Here is a 16,485-nt window from a genome sequence, read left to right on the forward strand (position 1 = left end):
TTGAGTGTCCGAAAGAGCCAAGGATCGCAAGGGGAATGTAGTCCCCTATATCTATTTTCCTAAAGTTTAAGAAACTTGTTTCATGGGAGGGGCCCACGAGAGCCACTTGTCTCTTTTGACCCAGACGTGGGGGGAGACAAGGGCAGGCGAGGGCAGGTTCTCTGTGTTTGGCGCAATTGCCACAAGATGTCTGGAACATTTTACTATCACATGTGACTCTGGACTGTAACTCGTGTGAAAACCGCAACAGAATATGTGATTTGTATGTAATGTGATGTTTGACATACCATGTTTTCCTGAATATGTGATTGTTGTTTTTTTGTCACATGTACTGTCATTATATGTTATGTTGAAAACTGCTGTTGCGTGAGGACACGCAAGATTTCAGCAGGGGTGCATGTGATACCCTGAAACTGCAGCCCAAATCAACTGTGGCACTACAGGTGCCAGCATGACTTTAAAAAAAGTAAAATATTTGCTGGAGTTGCATAGCACTGTGCCAGCAGCCTACGGCTTGCAGCACAGAAGGAGTTAACAGCACAGCTCATAGCTATACAGATTAGTCTGCAAAATGCAAAGGGCATGACTCACTCATTTGCAGACTCAGAGCGGGAAACTGAGAGCGGGAAACACAGAGCGGGAAATCCCAGATAGAATGTGTACCTGGGAATGCAGGGTTATAAAAAGGTTGTCCTGCAGCAGCCTAGGAGGAGGACAGTCAGTGAGGAGAGTGAGCAGACAGTGAGGTGAATTTAGCCAGAAAGATGTAGCCCCAGTGAGGGCTCCCCACATGTTTAGGTGGGGAGTGATGCCAGCCACAGCAAAGCACTTGATGACAGAGGGAGACATCGCAGTGTGAGAGCAGCAGTATGCAGAATCCAGTGAAAGGGTGATGCCAGGAGAAAAGTTTGCTAATGGTGTGAGTCTCAAGAGGTATCTGGGTGAAGTGGTCGGAAGCCACGCGGCGTGAGTAAGCGCCCCCATGGAAAAGTATCTCGAGAGGTATCTGGGTGAAGTGGTCGGAAAGCCACGCGGCGTGAGTAAGCGCCCCCAAGGAAAAGAATCCTCGCTAAGTAAGAGAGAGAGAGACGGTCACCTGATGTGTAGCACTACTGATCACAGAATGCCCTGGTACGTAATGCTGTTTGCCATGTATATGCCGCTGCAACTAAGCGATGTGCTGGAGGAGGTGCCCTGATGTGTGATCCACTGTAACTTATGCTTTGTGCTGGAGGAGTGTTCACAAGTTATCCCTGCAATCTCCCTGTTTGATGTTTAAATAAACTTTATGCTGTTTATCTGAGATGGCCTGGCGCCCAATTCTTTATGCGCTGCACTGACACCTGTAGTCCAAACCCACAATGTACTTGTAGTTAAAGACCTGATTCTTCAGGGGACCCTCTGGTAACTGTGCCTGAACCCATGACAAGCCGGGGCAAGGTAAGGGTGATGTACTATACACAGTGACTGCAGATCTTGCATACCTAATACTAGTGGGCTATCACATGTATATATATGACTGTGTGTATATGTGGTTGGGTGTGTATTTGTATATATATATATATGAGTGTGTGTATTTGTGGCTGTGTGTGTGTATACCATAACTGGGCCAAGGGGGGGGGGGGGGGGGGGGGCAATATAATTTTTTTTGTCTCCGGGCGTCTGATATTAACTTATGCCCCTGCTTTCAACCCTAGTACCAATTTCCTTGGTACTACACATCCCCACATTATATCTGTAATAACACGCACCCTTCAACCTTTGCATTAGCACATTCCCCTCTATCATCTAACATCTCATAGCAGCATTGCAGCATCACTTCTGTAGTAACACATTCCTATGCCATCACTTTTGTAGTAACACATTCTCTCATCACCTTTGTAGTAATACAGCATCTTATCACCTCTATAGTAACACATACTCTCATCACCTCTGTAGTAATACATCATCTCATCACCTCTATAGTAACACATACTCTCATCACCTCTGTAGTAATACAGCATCTCATCACCTCTGTAGTAATACAGCATCTCATCACCTATGTAGTAACACATCTCATCACCTCTGTAGTAACACATACTCTCATCACCTCTGTAGTAACACATACTCTCATCACCTCTGTAGTAACACAATATCTCATCTCCTCTGTAGTAACACATACTCTCATCACCTCTGTAGTAACACATACTCTCATCACCTCTGTAGTAACACAATATCTCATCTCCTCTGTAGTAACACATACTCTAATCACCTCTGTAGTAACACATCCAATTGTCACCTCTGTAGTAACACATACTCTCATCACCTCTGTAGTGATACAACATCTCTTCACCTCTATAGTAACACATACTCTCATCACCGCTGTAGTAATACAGCATCTCATCCTCTCGATAGTAACACAACATCTCATCACCTCAGTAGTAACACATACTCTCAACACTTCTGTAGTGATACAACATCTCATCACCTCTATAGTAATACAACATCTCATCACCTATGTAGTATCACATCTCATCACCTATGTAGTACCACAATGGGCCTAATTCAGACCTGAACGCTGCTGCGCGTTTGCGCACAGCAGCCGATCAGGTCTGAAATGCGCATGCGCCGCTGCTGCAGTGCGCCGGTGCATGCCAGACCGCCAACGGCCATCTCAGCCCTGCGATCGCCTCTGCCTGATTGACAGGCAGTGGTGGTTGCAGGGCGGGAAGGGTCGGACTGGTGGCATTTGGCCGCCATTTTATGGGCGCGGTCCGGGCAACGCCGTGGGGGGGGGGCGTGGCTGTTGCGTGACATCACATGCAGCTGCTGCGACTCGGACAGCAACGAGTAGCTCCCTGCCAGCACACAGGAGCTGCACTGGTAGGGAGCTACTCGTCAAGTACAAAAGCATTGCCGCTGTGCAATATCTCATCACCTCTGTAGTAACACATGCTCTCATCACCTCTGTAGTAATACATCTCATTACCTTTGTAGTAATACATCTCATCACCTATGTAGTAACACATCTCATCACCCCTGTACTAACACTATTGTCACCTCTGTAGTAAAACATACTCTCATCACTTCTGTAGTAATACATCTCATCATCTCTGTAGTAACACATCTCATCACCTATGTAGTAACACAACATCTCATCACCTCTGTAGTAGTAACACAACAACTCATCACCCCTGTAGTAACACATCCTATTGTCACCTCTTTAGTAACACATACTCTCATCACTTCTGTAATAATAACATCGGGGTAGGTTAAAGTTGTAGCTTGTAGGTTACCACTGGCATGAAGCTGCAGAGGGACTAATAGGAAAGCAGAGAAGCCGGGAAGATGTTGCCAAAGTGGAGAGAGCAGTACTACAGAGCAGAGCAGGACCCCACAGAAGGGGAATTGCTGGTTGGGTAAAGAGAGAAGTTTAGCAGACTGCAAGAGATAAGCCACTTGTGCAGTAAAAAGCCTTGATGGTAGTTTCAGAGAACCCCGTAAGTGGATATAGCCCAAGTATTAGAAAGGTGTAGTCTGGCAGGGAGAGAAGTCTGCAGTCAGTCTGAGGAATCACCCATCAGCTTTGGAGTTCAGAGAGGCTTTAGATGTGACACATTTCAGGATCAAGACTGTTTGTCCTTCTGAAGGGGATGGTATCAAAATCCCGGCAGTCACTATCCCGACCATCAGAATGCCAACAGAGGTATCCTGGCAGCCAAAATTCTGACAAATCCTTGTACATATTTTAACCCTGCCAACCACTCCTGCAGCATAACCCTAAACTGATGTAGTGTAGTGCTGTAGGACAGTGCATAGGAAGGATGTGGTGTAGTGCATATTGGGATGTAGTGGTATAATACATTGATGCAATGTAGTGTAGTGATAAAGTGCAGCGATGTAGTGCAGTGATGTACTGCAACGTTGGGGGGGGATAGAATGCAGTGTTCTTGTGATGTAAAGTATTACAGCATATAGGGGGTCATTCCGAGTTGTTCGCTCGTTATTTTTTTCTCGCAACGGAGCGATTAGTCGCTAATGCGCATGCGCAATGTCCGCAGTGCGACTGCGCCAAGTAAATTTGCTATGCAGTTAGGAATTTTACTCACGGCATTACGAATTTTTTTCTTCGTTCTGGTGATCGTAATGTGATTGACAGGAAGTGGGTGTTTCCGGGCGGAAACTGGCCGTTTTATGGGAGTGTGTGAAAAAACGCTACCGTTTCTGGGAAAAACGCGGGAGTAGCTGGAGAAACGGAGGAGTGTCTGGGCGAACGCTGGGTGTGTTTGTGACGTCAAACCAGGAACGACAAGCACTGAACTGATCGCACTGGAAGAGTAAGTCTCGAGCTACTCAGAAACTGCACAGAGAAGTCTTTTCGCAATATTGCGAATCTTTCGGTCGCAATTTTGATAAGCTAAGATTCACTCCCAGTAGGCGGCGGCTTAGCATGTGCAAAGCTGCTAAAAGCAACTTGCGAGCGAACAACTCGGAATGAGGGCCATAGGGTAGTAGGGATGTGGGTAAAACTACTGTGGAGGGTGCACAGGCACTCATTACAACAAGGTGAGTTAGATTAAATAGATCGAACTTGAATTCGACCTCAAACTCCTGTTTTTCCGACAAGTCTGGAAATCCGACTTGAATTGAATACACCCCTAAACCTTTGTAAAAAAAATAAGAATTCCCCTCTCTGCATTTTAGCAACACATTTTCCTTTCCCACCTGCAATGACACCTTTTACTTTGTACCCATGCATTGCTGAATATTGATTATTTATTGCAGACAGAATTAATAAAATGAGGCCCTTAAACAGGACGAAAATAGAAGGAAAACATTCAACCAAACATCTTTGAAACTATGAAACTACCACCAAATCCAAACTGCATTCACCCTCATGCAAACTCATCTATGTTTTTAAAGGAATGTGATTTCATGACATACTATACTTGTATTTGTTATTACCTGTGTGGGAGATGTTGCTCAGCAAAGCTTAGGTTATTGTTGCATACTGCCTGGTGTTTACGCAAACACATTACAAACTGCTCTTCTTCAGCAGATAACCAATTTGCTCAAATGTACGGGCCTGTGTCTTAATCAGACCTGCTATAACATAACTTTAGGGGCAGCTGGTGTCAGAATCATAAACGTGAATATTCATATTCAGAACACTACATCCAGGGCTGGTGCAAGGGTGTTCGGCGCCTCCCTGCAAACTATAAATTTGCGCCCTCCCTCCCATACTTAATAAAGGGACAGTGCGCACCGAAGTCGCACGCCGCAAGAAGCGGGTGGGGTGTGGCCACACAATAGTACCAATTCAAATTACTCTAGAAAGCAGCACAATCTTGTTCACATTACACCGCACACTGGGGGTCATTCCGACCCATTCGCACGCAGCGGTTTTTCGCTGCGGTGCGAGCGGGTCGGAACTGCGCATGCGCGCCAGATGCATTGCGCATGCCATCGCCGGGAAGCGACGCCGCCAGCGAGAAATGTGATCGCATCGGCGATCGCAAGAAGACGGACAGGCAGGAGGCGTTCCGGGGCAGATACTCACCGTTTTCCAGGCGTGGTGGGTCCAACGCATGGAGGGCGGATGTCTGATGTCACAGCCGGGAACATCATCGCTGGATCCGTCGCACTAGTGAGTAGCTGCAGGGCTGGTCTTGTTTTGCTTTAAACTTTTTTAGCATAGCAGGGCTGCACAAGCGATCACATCCCTGCTATGCTAAAATACACTCCCCCACAGATATGAGATAGATAGATAGATAGATAGATAGATAGATAGATAATAGACAGACACACAGATAGATGATTGATAGATAGATGGATAGATAGATAGACAATCACACATAAAAAGAAAAAATATAGGGGTGTGGCTTCATGGGGAAGGGGTGTGACCACAAAATAATACCAATTCATATTACGGTAGTCTCCATTATTCAAATTACGCCACACAGTAGCGCCACTACACCAGGTAGAACCCCTTTTACACATTACGGCAGCCAGTCCCTCTTTTTACACATTACGGCAGCCAGTCCCCCTTTTTACACATTAAGGCAGACAGCGTCCCCCTTTCTACATATTACGGCAGACAGTGTCCCCTTTTTACACATTACGTCAGACAACGTCCCCTTTTTACACATTACGGCAGCCAGTCCCCCTTTTTACACATTACGGCAGACAGCGTCTCCTTTTTACACATTACGGCAGACAGCGTCCCCTTTTTACACATTAGGTAGACCGCGTCCCCTTTTTACACATTACGGCAGACAGCATCCCCCTTTTTACACATTACGGCAGACAGCGTCCCCCTTTTTACACATTACAGCAATCAGTGTCCCCTTTTTTACACATTACGGCAGACAGCATCCCCTTTTTACACATTACGGCAGACAGCGTCCCCTTTTTACACATTACGGCAGACAGCGTCCCCTTTTTACACATTACGGCAGACAGCGTCCCCTTTTTACACATTACAGCAGACAGTGTCCCCTTTTTACACATTACGGCAGACAGTGTCCCCTTTTTACACATTGCGGCAGGCAGATTCCCAACTTTTACACATTATGGCAGACCGCGTCCCCTTTTTACACATTACGGCAGTCAGTGTCCTTTTTTTACACATTACGGCAGACAGCATCCCCTTTTTACATATTACGGCAGACAGCGTCCCCTTTTTACACATTACGGCAGACAGCGTCCCCTTTTTACACATTACGGCAGACAGCGTCCCCTTTTTACACATTACGGCAGACAGCGTCCCCTTTTTACACATTACAGCAGACAGCGTACCTTTTTACACATTACGGCAGACAGCGTCCCCTTTTTACACATTACGGCAGACAGCGTCCCCTTTTTACACATTATGGCAGACAGCGTCCTCTTTTTACACATTACGGCAGACAGTGTCCCCTTTTTACACATTACGGCAGACAGCGTCCCCTTTTTACACATTGCGGCAGGCAGATTCCCACTTTTTACACATTACGGCAGACCGCGTCCCCTTTTTACACATTGCGGCAGGCAGATTCCCACTTTTTACACATTACGGCAGTCAGTGTCCTTTTTTTACACATTACAGCAGACAGCATCCCCTTTTTACATATTACGGCAGACAGCATCCCCTTTTTACACATTACGGCAGACAGCATCCCCTTTTTACACATTATGGCAGACAGCGCCCCCCTTTTAAACATTAGATAGAAAGATAGATAGATAGATAGATAGACAGACAATCACACATAAAAAGAAAACTCACTTTAGTTCCTCTGTACTGGTCTAGGGCAGTCTCTCTTTTGTTCCTGATCCTGAGTCCTGTCAGGTGATGAGATGGCTCCGTCCATAGGGATGGGGGCATCTAGTGGCTCCTGGCGGTACCGCAGTCAGCAGTGACTGCAGCTCTCAGCTTCCGAAGTCGTCCTTTGCTGGTCCCGCCCCCACACCTCCCCTTACTAGCGTCACACAGCGCTGTCACAGGACGGGAGGAGGTGGGGCTGGAGTGGGGGGACAGAAGTTCCGCGATCCAGGCTGCCGGCTGCTGCTGCTTGTACAGTGATAGGTGCAGCGGCAGCCGGCAACAACAGCACACAGTGAAGGGATGCAGTGTAGGGAAAGCGCCTCTCCTGCCTGGCGCCTACCTGCACTGCATCCCTTCGCTGAGCGGGTTCCGCCGGCTCTGACTACATCAAAACATTGAACAACATCTGAGACCAGGTAATTACAACCTAAAAATTACACCCTAAAAATGGGCCTGATTCAGATCTGGTCGGAGTTCCTATCACTGCTGCTTCCTTCCAGCTGTCACATTTTAAAATGTCATGAAAGAAAAAGGAGTCAGATTCTGGCGCACTAAGAAGAAAAGTCTATTATTCAATATTGGTTTTAGTTGTTATTATTCCACAAATATCCAATTGGGGTTGGTCCAATAGTCATTTATTCACCACTGTATACATATGTACATTTATTTATCCTTATAAGTATAGATATAATGGTTTTGGTATGTTTTCCCGTCACACAGGATTCCGAATGTCAGTATACCGATATCGGCATCACGAGCGGCAGAATGCCAGCAGGGGCGGAGCGTGGACACTCATAGAGGGGACATCACCTACTTTGCAGGTATACCAGTGGTGGTATGGTGCCCCTTTGGGATTCTGGCGTCGGTATTGTGACAGCCGGGTACCGACGTGTGGTATGCTTACCGCATTTTGATATAACACATATTATGTTAATATTGAATATATCCACATAAACAATTGGGGATCTGATATTATAATAATCAAAGGTGGCTCACTTGAGATAGGGGAATATAATAAAGATGTATAGTAATAATGTTATGTGAAATTCAGTAACAGATTACTAGTCTCCCTATGAGGACTAAATCAATTATACACTAGATATAAATTAGTGCTATAATCTGTCTGAACAGCAATTAAGCAATACCATTCACAATAAATGGAGCCAGTCTCCATGATCTGCTTTCATATATATATCTAATACCCCTTTCTGACAGAGAAAACAACCCAGTAATTTCCCGGCACGGGAAGGGTCGACTCAGGATTTTTTTCTGTCTGAAAGGATCAACCCGGGACGGAATTCCGGGGACTTCGACCCAGGTTTTTACCTGGGTTTTTCCCAGATCTTACATGGGTTGCTGGCTGTCTGAAAAGGTCCGATTGGCTGAGCAGCAGGGTCTCTCTGATTGGCTGAGTGGGCATTGCACTGGCGCTGGCGTCTGAAGTCACAATTAGGCTGCAGGGGAGACGGAGAGAGACAGCATGGCGCACTGGAAGGAGGAAGAGATCAGGGAGCTGCTTTCTGTTAGAGGGGAGGAGGAGATCCGGAAGCAAATTACTGGGACAGTGAAGGATGCCGCAGTGTACACCAACATTGCCAAGATACTTACCTCAAGGGGCATTGAGCGTACACAGCAGCAGGTAGTGAATAAATTGAAAGCTCTCAGAAACTTTTAAGAAAAAGTTCATGACAACAACAGGAGGAAAAGTGGTGCTGCTAGAATGGAGTGGGTTTACTACGATCAGTGCAATGAAGTATTTGGCAATTCTGCACTGGTTAATCCTATTACCATTTCATATTCCAGTTGTGCGTCCTCACGAACGCTACCCCGGATAACAGCCAATCCATTCCACTGATGCCACCAATGTTGTGTGATGATATAACTGAGATCGGCGACACCGATCCGATTGCTGCTGTGGGGGACCCAGTCACCAATACTATCGTGGTCGATGCCAGTGGAAGCAGCACAGGTACTCCGGCTGGGACACCGACTTCTGCACAGACTGAGACCCCAAAGTTGCGTAGGAACAGTAAGTTGTTTTTGTTTTACTTTACACACACTTAAGATTTTTGTTTTGTTTAAAATCCAGTATATAGTATGGGCCATATTCCACAATGATGTTGTTTGCACCTGTTATTATTTTTAAATGCTGTATTACACATTAAGTTCCTGACTGTCATGTATTTCATCAATATCAGATGGCCACATTAGCTGTTGCACGATTTATGAGTAATAACGACTGCTAACAACATCACAGGCCTGTTACACACCTGCACGCTAATAGCACGATTTATCCTTTAGATACATCGTGCATAGCATGCAGTGTTTGTACAATTGCGCACTTTCATAACTCACACATGATATCTTTGTCTTGACCGATACTTAAAATGTATATGTTGCAGTGTGAAGCTAGTGCGCAGGAGGTAGGAGTCCTCAAGCACAAATATGCTGACATCACTGCTATTTGATTTTTTTAATTTGTTGTTTTCCCTCCATTTCTAGTCTTTGACGTACCTGAACGGAAGAAAAAAACTTCAAAGATGGAGCAAGCTACGCGCATAATGACAAGAATCCTGGTCAATCAGTTGCAAGATTCCGATGCTGAAATGCAGGCACAGGAGGATGCCCGACTGCAACGCTTTTTTGAGAACGAGAAAGTTATAAAATTCATTTCTCACGCAACTTGTGGGTATGCATGAACGCATTTCTAGGGAAAACAGAGAGGCACAGATGTCATTTCTTAACGGTCTGGTGTCTAGAATACACAATCCGCACCCTCCACACCCTTATCCAGTGTATACTCCTCACTATTCTGAGGGTCATTTTTCCAACTACCAGTAACATAGCAGAGGCATTCAGTTTACGGAAACAAACTCCTCAAATCCACCTAATGCTACTCCACATGCCACTGTGCATAATAGTCCAGATGGCACAGGGAATACTACTTGCTATGGCGCAGTGCCTAGTTATCTAGATGGCACAGGGAATAGTTTTACACATGGCACTGCACGTATCAGTCCACATGTCAATAAGCAGACCAGTCCTGATGGTACAGTGCATAGTTCCACATGCCACTGTGCATAATAGTCCAGATGGCACAGTGAATAATCCTCCACATGGCACTGTGCATACTTACCTAGATGGCACAGGGAATAATGCTCCACATGGCACTATGTATACTTATCCTGATGGCGCTAATCATAAGCATCCACTGGGCAGCACATTTTACAGACAGTTGAAGACATTTATGTTCTTCTATTTCAAGTTTGCTGTACAGTTATGCCTTTTACATATGTGTCTACAGAGGCAAATAATATTTTTTCTTCATCTTTTGTATTTTTCTAAATGTTCATGTGTATTCTGCACTTTACAGGCCTGTTAAGTGCCCGTGCCACACCTGGCCGTTACCTCAGCCACTTCTACAGATTGTGGGGGTGTACGTTAGGCTGAATGTACACACATTATACCTTCTATTTATGTGTCTACAGAGGAAAATAATATTTTTTCTTCGTCTTTTTGGAAATGTTCTTGTGTATTCTGCACTTTACAGGCCTATCAAGTGCCCAGGCCATACCTGGCCGTTACCTCAGCCACTTCTACAGATTGTGGGGGTATACGTTAGGCTGAATGTACACACATTATGCCTTCTATTTATGTGTCTAATGTCTACACCAGGGGTGGGGAACCTCCGGCCCGCGGGCGAAGCCGTTTGGTCCGGCCCACCAGTTTGTGTTAGTGAGACACGCTGCCGCTCAGTCCGGCGGCAGCGTGTCTCAGCTGTCAGAAGTTGAACAGGGAGGAGAGTGCGGCTGTCGGGTGAGAGCGGCGGCGTGTAGTACTTCAAACCAGCCGCCGGTCCGTGAGCCAATCAGAGCTCGCGGACCGGCAGCCAATCAGGAGCCGCGGCTGCCGGTCTGCGAGCTCTGATTGGCTCTTGAACCGGCGGCTGGTTTGAAGTACTACACGCCGCCGCTTTCACCCGACAGCCGCGCTCTCCTCCCTGTATACCTGGCACTGTGGGGGGCATTTGTATACCTGGCACTGTGGGGACATCTGTATACCTAGCACTGTGAGGGCATCTGTATACCTGGCACTGTGGGGACATCTGTATACCTGGCACTGTGGGGACATCTGTATACCTGGCACTGTGGGAACATCTGTATACCTGGCACTGTGAGGGGCATTTGTATACCTGGCACTGTGGGGGCATCTGTATACCTGGCACTGTGAGGGGCATTTGTATACCTGGCACTGTGAGGGGCATTTGTATACCTGGCACTGTGGGGGCATTTGTATACCTGGCACTGTGGGGGCAATTGTGGATCTGGCACCGCACTATTGGATGCATATGTGCATCACGTCCCATTTTAACTGGCCACACCCATTTTTTTGGCGCGTGCGCGCCGGAGGTGTATGGCCCCCGAAGGATTTTATAAATATCCAAATGGCCCTCGGTAGAAAAAAGGTTCCCCACCCCTGGTCTACACACATCATGGCCTATTTATATTCAAAAATTAAAGAAGCATTTTAAATTGTAAAGATGTTATATTTAAAGTGATACATGTGAGGTAACGTACATAACGTTTTCATAACCAATAAAACCAAAACTTATTTTCAAAAACAATAAAACCAAAACTTTTTTGCAACATATCTCTTGTGTCCTCATCTGTGTCATAGTAGATAAGTTAGCAGTAAGGGTGTTGCGGATTTCCTCTGCACTGCCACTACTTGTTTCACCCTTGTAGCCTGCTGCTTCTACCGGAGTATCGCACAGTTCAGAGTCCACAACATTACACTCAGGTAATAAAAAGTGTTCTTTCTGTATCTCACAAAAGTTGTGGAGGATGCAGCAAGCAGCAAACACATCCGGCACCAGGGTGATGGCAATGTCATTGCACTTTAGTAGACACCACCAGCGCCCCTTCAGTCTCCCAAAGGCATTCTCCACCACCATCCTGGCTGAGCTGAGAGTGTGGGTGAAATGCACTTGTTCTGGAGAGAGTGGGAGATGCCGTATGAAGCCCTTGATGAGCCAACGCCTCAGAGGGTACGCCGCATCTCCAATAAGGTGTACTGGGATCTCCACCCCATCAACAAACTATGATTACTGTAATGGGAAAAAAATATTAATATATAGTATAGGTGGCATACATAATGTTCAGGAAATTTGTGGCAGGGCATGCTGGGAGGTTTAGTTCCACAACAGCTATAGATTAACACCCCTGCTGCACAACGTAAGAGGCTGCCCCATACCATAATTGCAATCTATTGTATTATTATTTTGCTATGAAAAATATAACCCATCAAAATAGATATGTTTACCTCTCTAGGGAACAACCAGCCATGTTGGTTCTCCTTTGCAATCTGGAACAATTCAGAGTTGCCAAGTACCCGGGAGTCATGAGAATGAATTGGCCAGCTGATGAAGACATCTGTGAAACTGAACAGTATACGTATTAGCTGTGTTTAACAGTGGGCCCAGCATATCACTCACATAAAACACACCATACTACTTACCAATACTTATGGTCCACTACAGCCTGCAGGATGATGGAGTGCCAGCCTTTTCAGTTGCAGTAATTGGCTGGGTTGTCTCTGGGGGCAATAATGGGTATGTGGGTACCATCTATGGCTCCAGCACACTGAGCAGATCCATGTCACAAGAGACCTTTTATGCTATCATCTAGCCGGTCCCCTTGCGGTAAGGAGATGAAGCAGTGTTTTTTTTCTCATCTCTGTGTGCCATAAAAACAGTCCATTTCTTATGACACACAAGTCTATTGCAGGGCTGACACGGGTTCTGTCTGAAAGGGGTTGACCCAGGAATAATCCGGGTTAAATGTGCTGTGTGAAAGGGGGTTAGGAACTGTAACCCGGGTTTTTCCCAGTTTCACAAATCTGGGAAAAACCCGGGATTTTGAGATTTTTCTGTCTGAAAGTGGTATAACATGCAAGTTCAGACTGAACTGAAAAGCTGCAACTGTTTCTTATTGACACCTGCAAACAGACATATTATAGTGAAGGGATCTTCCAGTGTCTGGTCAAAGTATGGCCCTCATTCCGAGTTGTTCGCTCGGTAATTTTCTTCGCATCGCAGCGATTTTCCGCTATTTGCGCATGCGCAATGTTCGCACTGCGACTGCGCCAAGTAAATTTGCTAAGAAGTTTGGTATTTCGCTCACGGCATTACGAGGTTTTTTCTTCGTTCTGGTGATCGTTGTGTGATTGACAGGAAGTGGGTATTTCTGGGCGGAAACTGGCCGTTTTATGGGAGTGTGTGAAAAAACGCTGCCGTTTCTGGGAAAAACGCGGGAGTGGCTGGAGAAACGGGGGAGTGTCTGGGCGAACGCTGGGTGTGTTTGTGACGTCAAACCAGGAACGAAACTGACTGAACTGATCGCAGTGGCAGAGTAAGTGTCGAGCTACTCAGAAACTGCTTAGAAATTTCTATTCGCAATTTTGAGAATCTTTCGTTCGCAATTTTGCTAAACTAAGATTCAGTCCCAGTAGGCGGCGGGTTAGCGTGTGCAATGCTGCTAAAAGCAGCTTGCGAGCGAACAACTCGGAATGAGGGCCTATATGAATAATCTCTTGTTGATACATTTATGTTTGGAAATGTAACAACTGTATTGAGTCAGTGAATACAATATGAATCCATAGGCTGACTCTTTAAAGCTGACAGGATATAGTCAGCATTTTCTCCAGTGTCTGAGTGCAGAGATTTAAATATAAATACATAAAGAACAGACATTTTATTGTGAGCAATTGCTCCAGTGTCTGGATAAAGAACTAATAAGCACATTCAGATATCTGCAGACATGTAAATTGGTAATGAACCAAATGAAATCTACATGTGTCAATTGAGGTTATCAGAGCAGTTGGAATTCTAAATATTATTCAGTTTCTGAGAAATCAGGTAGTACTAACAGGCATATAAATAGTGAGACCTTTCTCCAGTGCCTGCCGTATGGAACAAACAAAAAACACAGAATGTAATATTTCGATGCATGTTGAATATAATATTGAAATGCGGAGCACAATACTGCTGAAATGAATCTAAATAGAATTAATAGAAATTAGAACAACTGGTTACCAAGTCATCTATTGAAAGTGACCCTGGTTATCATGCAGAGTTAATTCATTGTATGGGGGATAATCCATTTATTTAAAATCCATTGAAATAAAACTTAGTGGTAACAGCAATGGACACACCATAGTGAGCCTCACCAACCCTGTGTGTCTACTAAGATCTATAAAAGTGTATAGTACACTATTTACATTAACAGGCCTAATAAGTGCTCTGCAATTACTTTATCCCTGATACTAATAGTCATATTAACCACCTTATGATATCCATGTAGCCAATATAGCCCATTACTGTCTATTCCCCTGAAATTATACAAATCTATTAAATCTAACAATCCCTAATAATTTAGTTGGAAAATCACTCCCAATAGGGTCTTTAGATACAAGCAACAGTACAGACAACCTGAGCAATAATAAAAGAGACAGACAGGAATTGGATACACAGTTGAGTTTTTAATACACACAAAAAAAAATATTTTTCTTTTTATTCACTTTATTATCTTCTAGACAATATTTCACTGTTTTGATACATGAATATGTTAACATTGAATTAATAAAAGTTAAATTTTAATACTCTTTTCTACTTAGTGCGCCACAATTGGACTCCATTTTCTTTCCTTTGTTCCTCCATAATTAATATTGGTCTGAGGCAGCACCCCTGTTTGGATATATTACTTATAAATGTATGTAATTTTGGGGTATCTAAATAAATAGAATCGATAAGTTCTGCTGCATTAGAAATCTCCAACTCCTCTCCACATTTTAAAAATCCATAGGCGACCGAGTTTGGGAACGCTGATGAAGCCCTGAAGTGGAAAACAATTGAACAAGATAAATTCACTGAGCAGAGAAAGTCTTATCACTACTGACACCTGCGCCAGACAAGCCGGAAGTTTCAGCTGTGTGTTCTACAGTGTGGTCCAACAGCTAGGAAGAATACAGAGACGCTGGACACAGTGGGCCTAATTCAGAGTTGATCATAGCCGTTCAAAATTTTGCACAGGTATGATCCTTTACTCTGACATGAGGGGGGACGCCCAGCAAGAGGTTAGTCCACCCCGCATGTCAGGCCCTATCCCCCCCCCCTGCAAAAGTACAAAAGCATCGCACAGCAGCGATGCTTTTGTACTTTCTGAGTAGCTCCCTACCTGTGCAGCTCCTGCGCACTGGCAGGGAGCTACTCGTCGCTGTCCAGGTCGCAGCGGCTGCGTGTGAGGTCACGCAGCTGCAGTGGCCTGCCTCCCGCATGGTCCAATCACGCCTGCATTGCCTGGACCATGCCCCTAAAACGGCAGGCAAATGCCGCCGGCCTGCCCCCTCCTGCCGAGCGACTACCGCCTCTGCCTGTCAATCAGGCAGAGGCGAATGCAGGGCTGAGATAGCCATCGGCTGTCTGCAGAGCCGGATTAAGGGGGGTGCCCCGGGCCCCCCTTTCCAAAAGGCCCCCCCCCCCCGCCGCTATCCCACAGATCGGATCTGTGTTCTGGTCCGATCTGTGTTTCTGAGCTGTGGCCGTCACTGCAGCGGAAGTGTCCTGGTCAGCTGCGCTCAGCTGTTTTTCATGTGGCGGGTCTGCAGGGTGCGCGCAGGCTGGTTCATCGATTGCTGATTGCCGATTCGTTGCCTAGCTGCCGGGGACGGAAGTGCAGGAGGGTTCATCGCGGCAGAGTCTGTAGCGGCTGGTAAGTAGCACACACACACACCTCTCTATCTCATAGGGGCCACACTGTCTTACGTGCCCCGGGCCCCCCGTGGTCGTAATCCAGCCCTGGCTGTCTGGCACGCGCCGGTGCACTGCAGCACCGGATCAGGTGCAGTTCAGACCTGATCGCCTGCTGTGCGACAATGCACAGCAGCGATCAGGACTGAATTAGGCCCAGTGAATAAGTGTACGCAGCATCGGAGCAGGAGTACCGCATATTTGGGTAAATGTATGAAGCAGTGATAAAAGTGGAGAAGTGAGCCAGTGGAGAAGTTGCCCATGGCAACCAATCAGCTGCTTTGTATAATTTTATTGTATACAATTTATAAATGTTACTTCAATGCTAATTGGTTGCTATGGGCAACTTCTTCACTGGTTTACTTCTCCACTCTTATCACTGCTTCATACTGTTATC

General features: G+C 45.7%; 1 long non-coding RNA gene across 1 annotated transcript in view; it reads right to left on the reverse strand.

Moving 5' to 3' along the window:
* Positions 1-14,794: 14,794 nt before the first annotated feature.
* The window catches only part of LOC134935427 (uncharacterized), a 29,536-nt gene continuing 27,845 nt past the window's right edge, over positions 14,795-16,485 (reverse strand). Inside the window, exon 3 of the long non-coding RNA XR_010180131.1 lies at positions 14,795-15,174. This is a non-coding gene — a long non-coding RNA (uncharacterized LOC134935427). The remainder of the gene's footprint in view (positions 15,175-16,485) is intronic.

Source organism: Pseudophryne corroboree, chromosome 6, assembly GCF_028390025.1.
Source record: "Pseudophryne corroboree isolate aPseCor3 chromosome 6, aPseCor3.hap2, whole genome shotgun sequence".
Lineage (NCBI taxonomy): Eukaryota > Metazoa > Chordata > Amphibia > Anura > Myobatrachidae > Pseudophryne > Pseudophryne corroboree.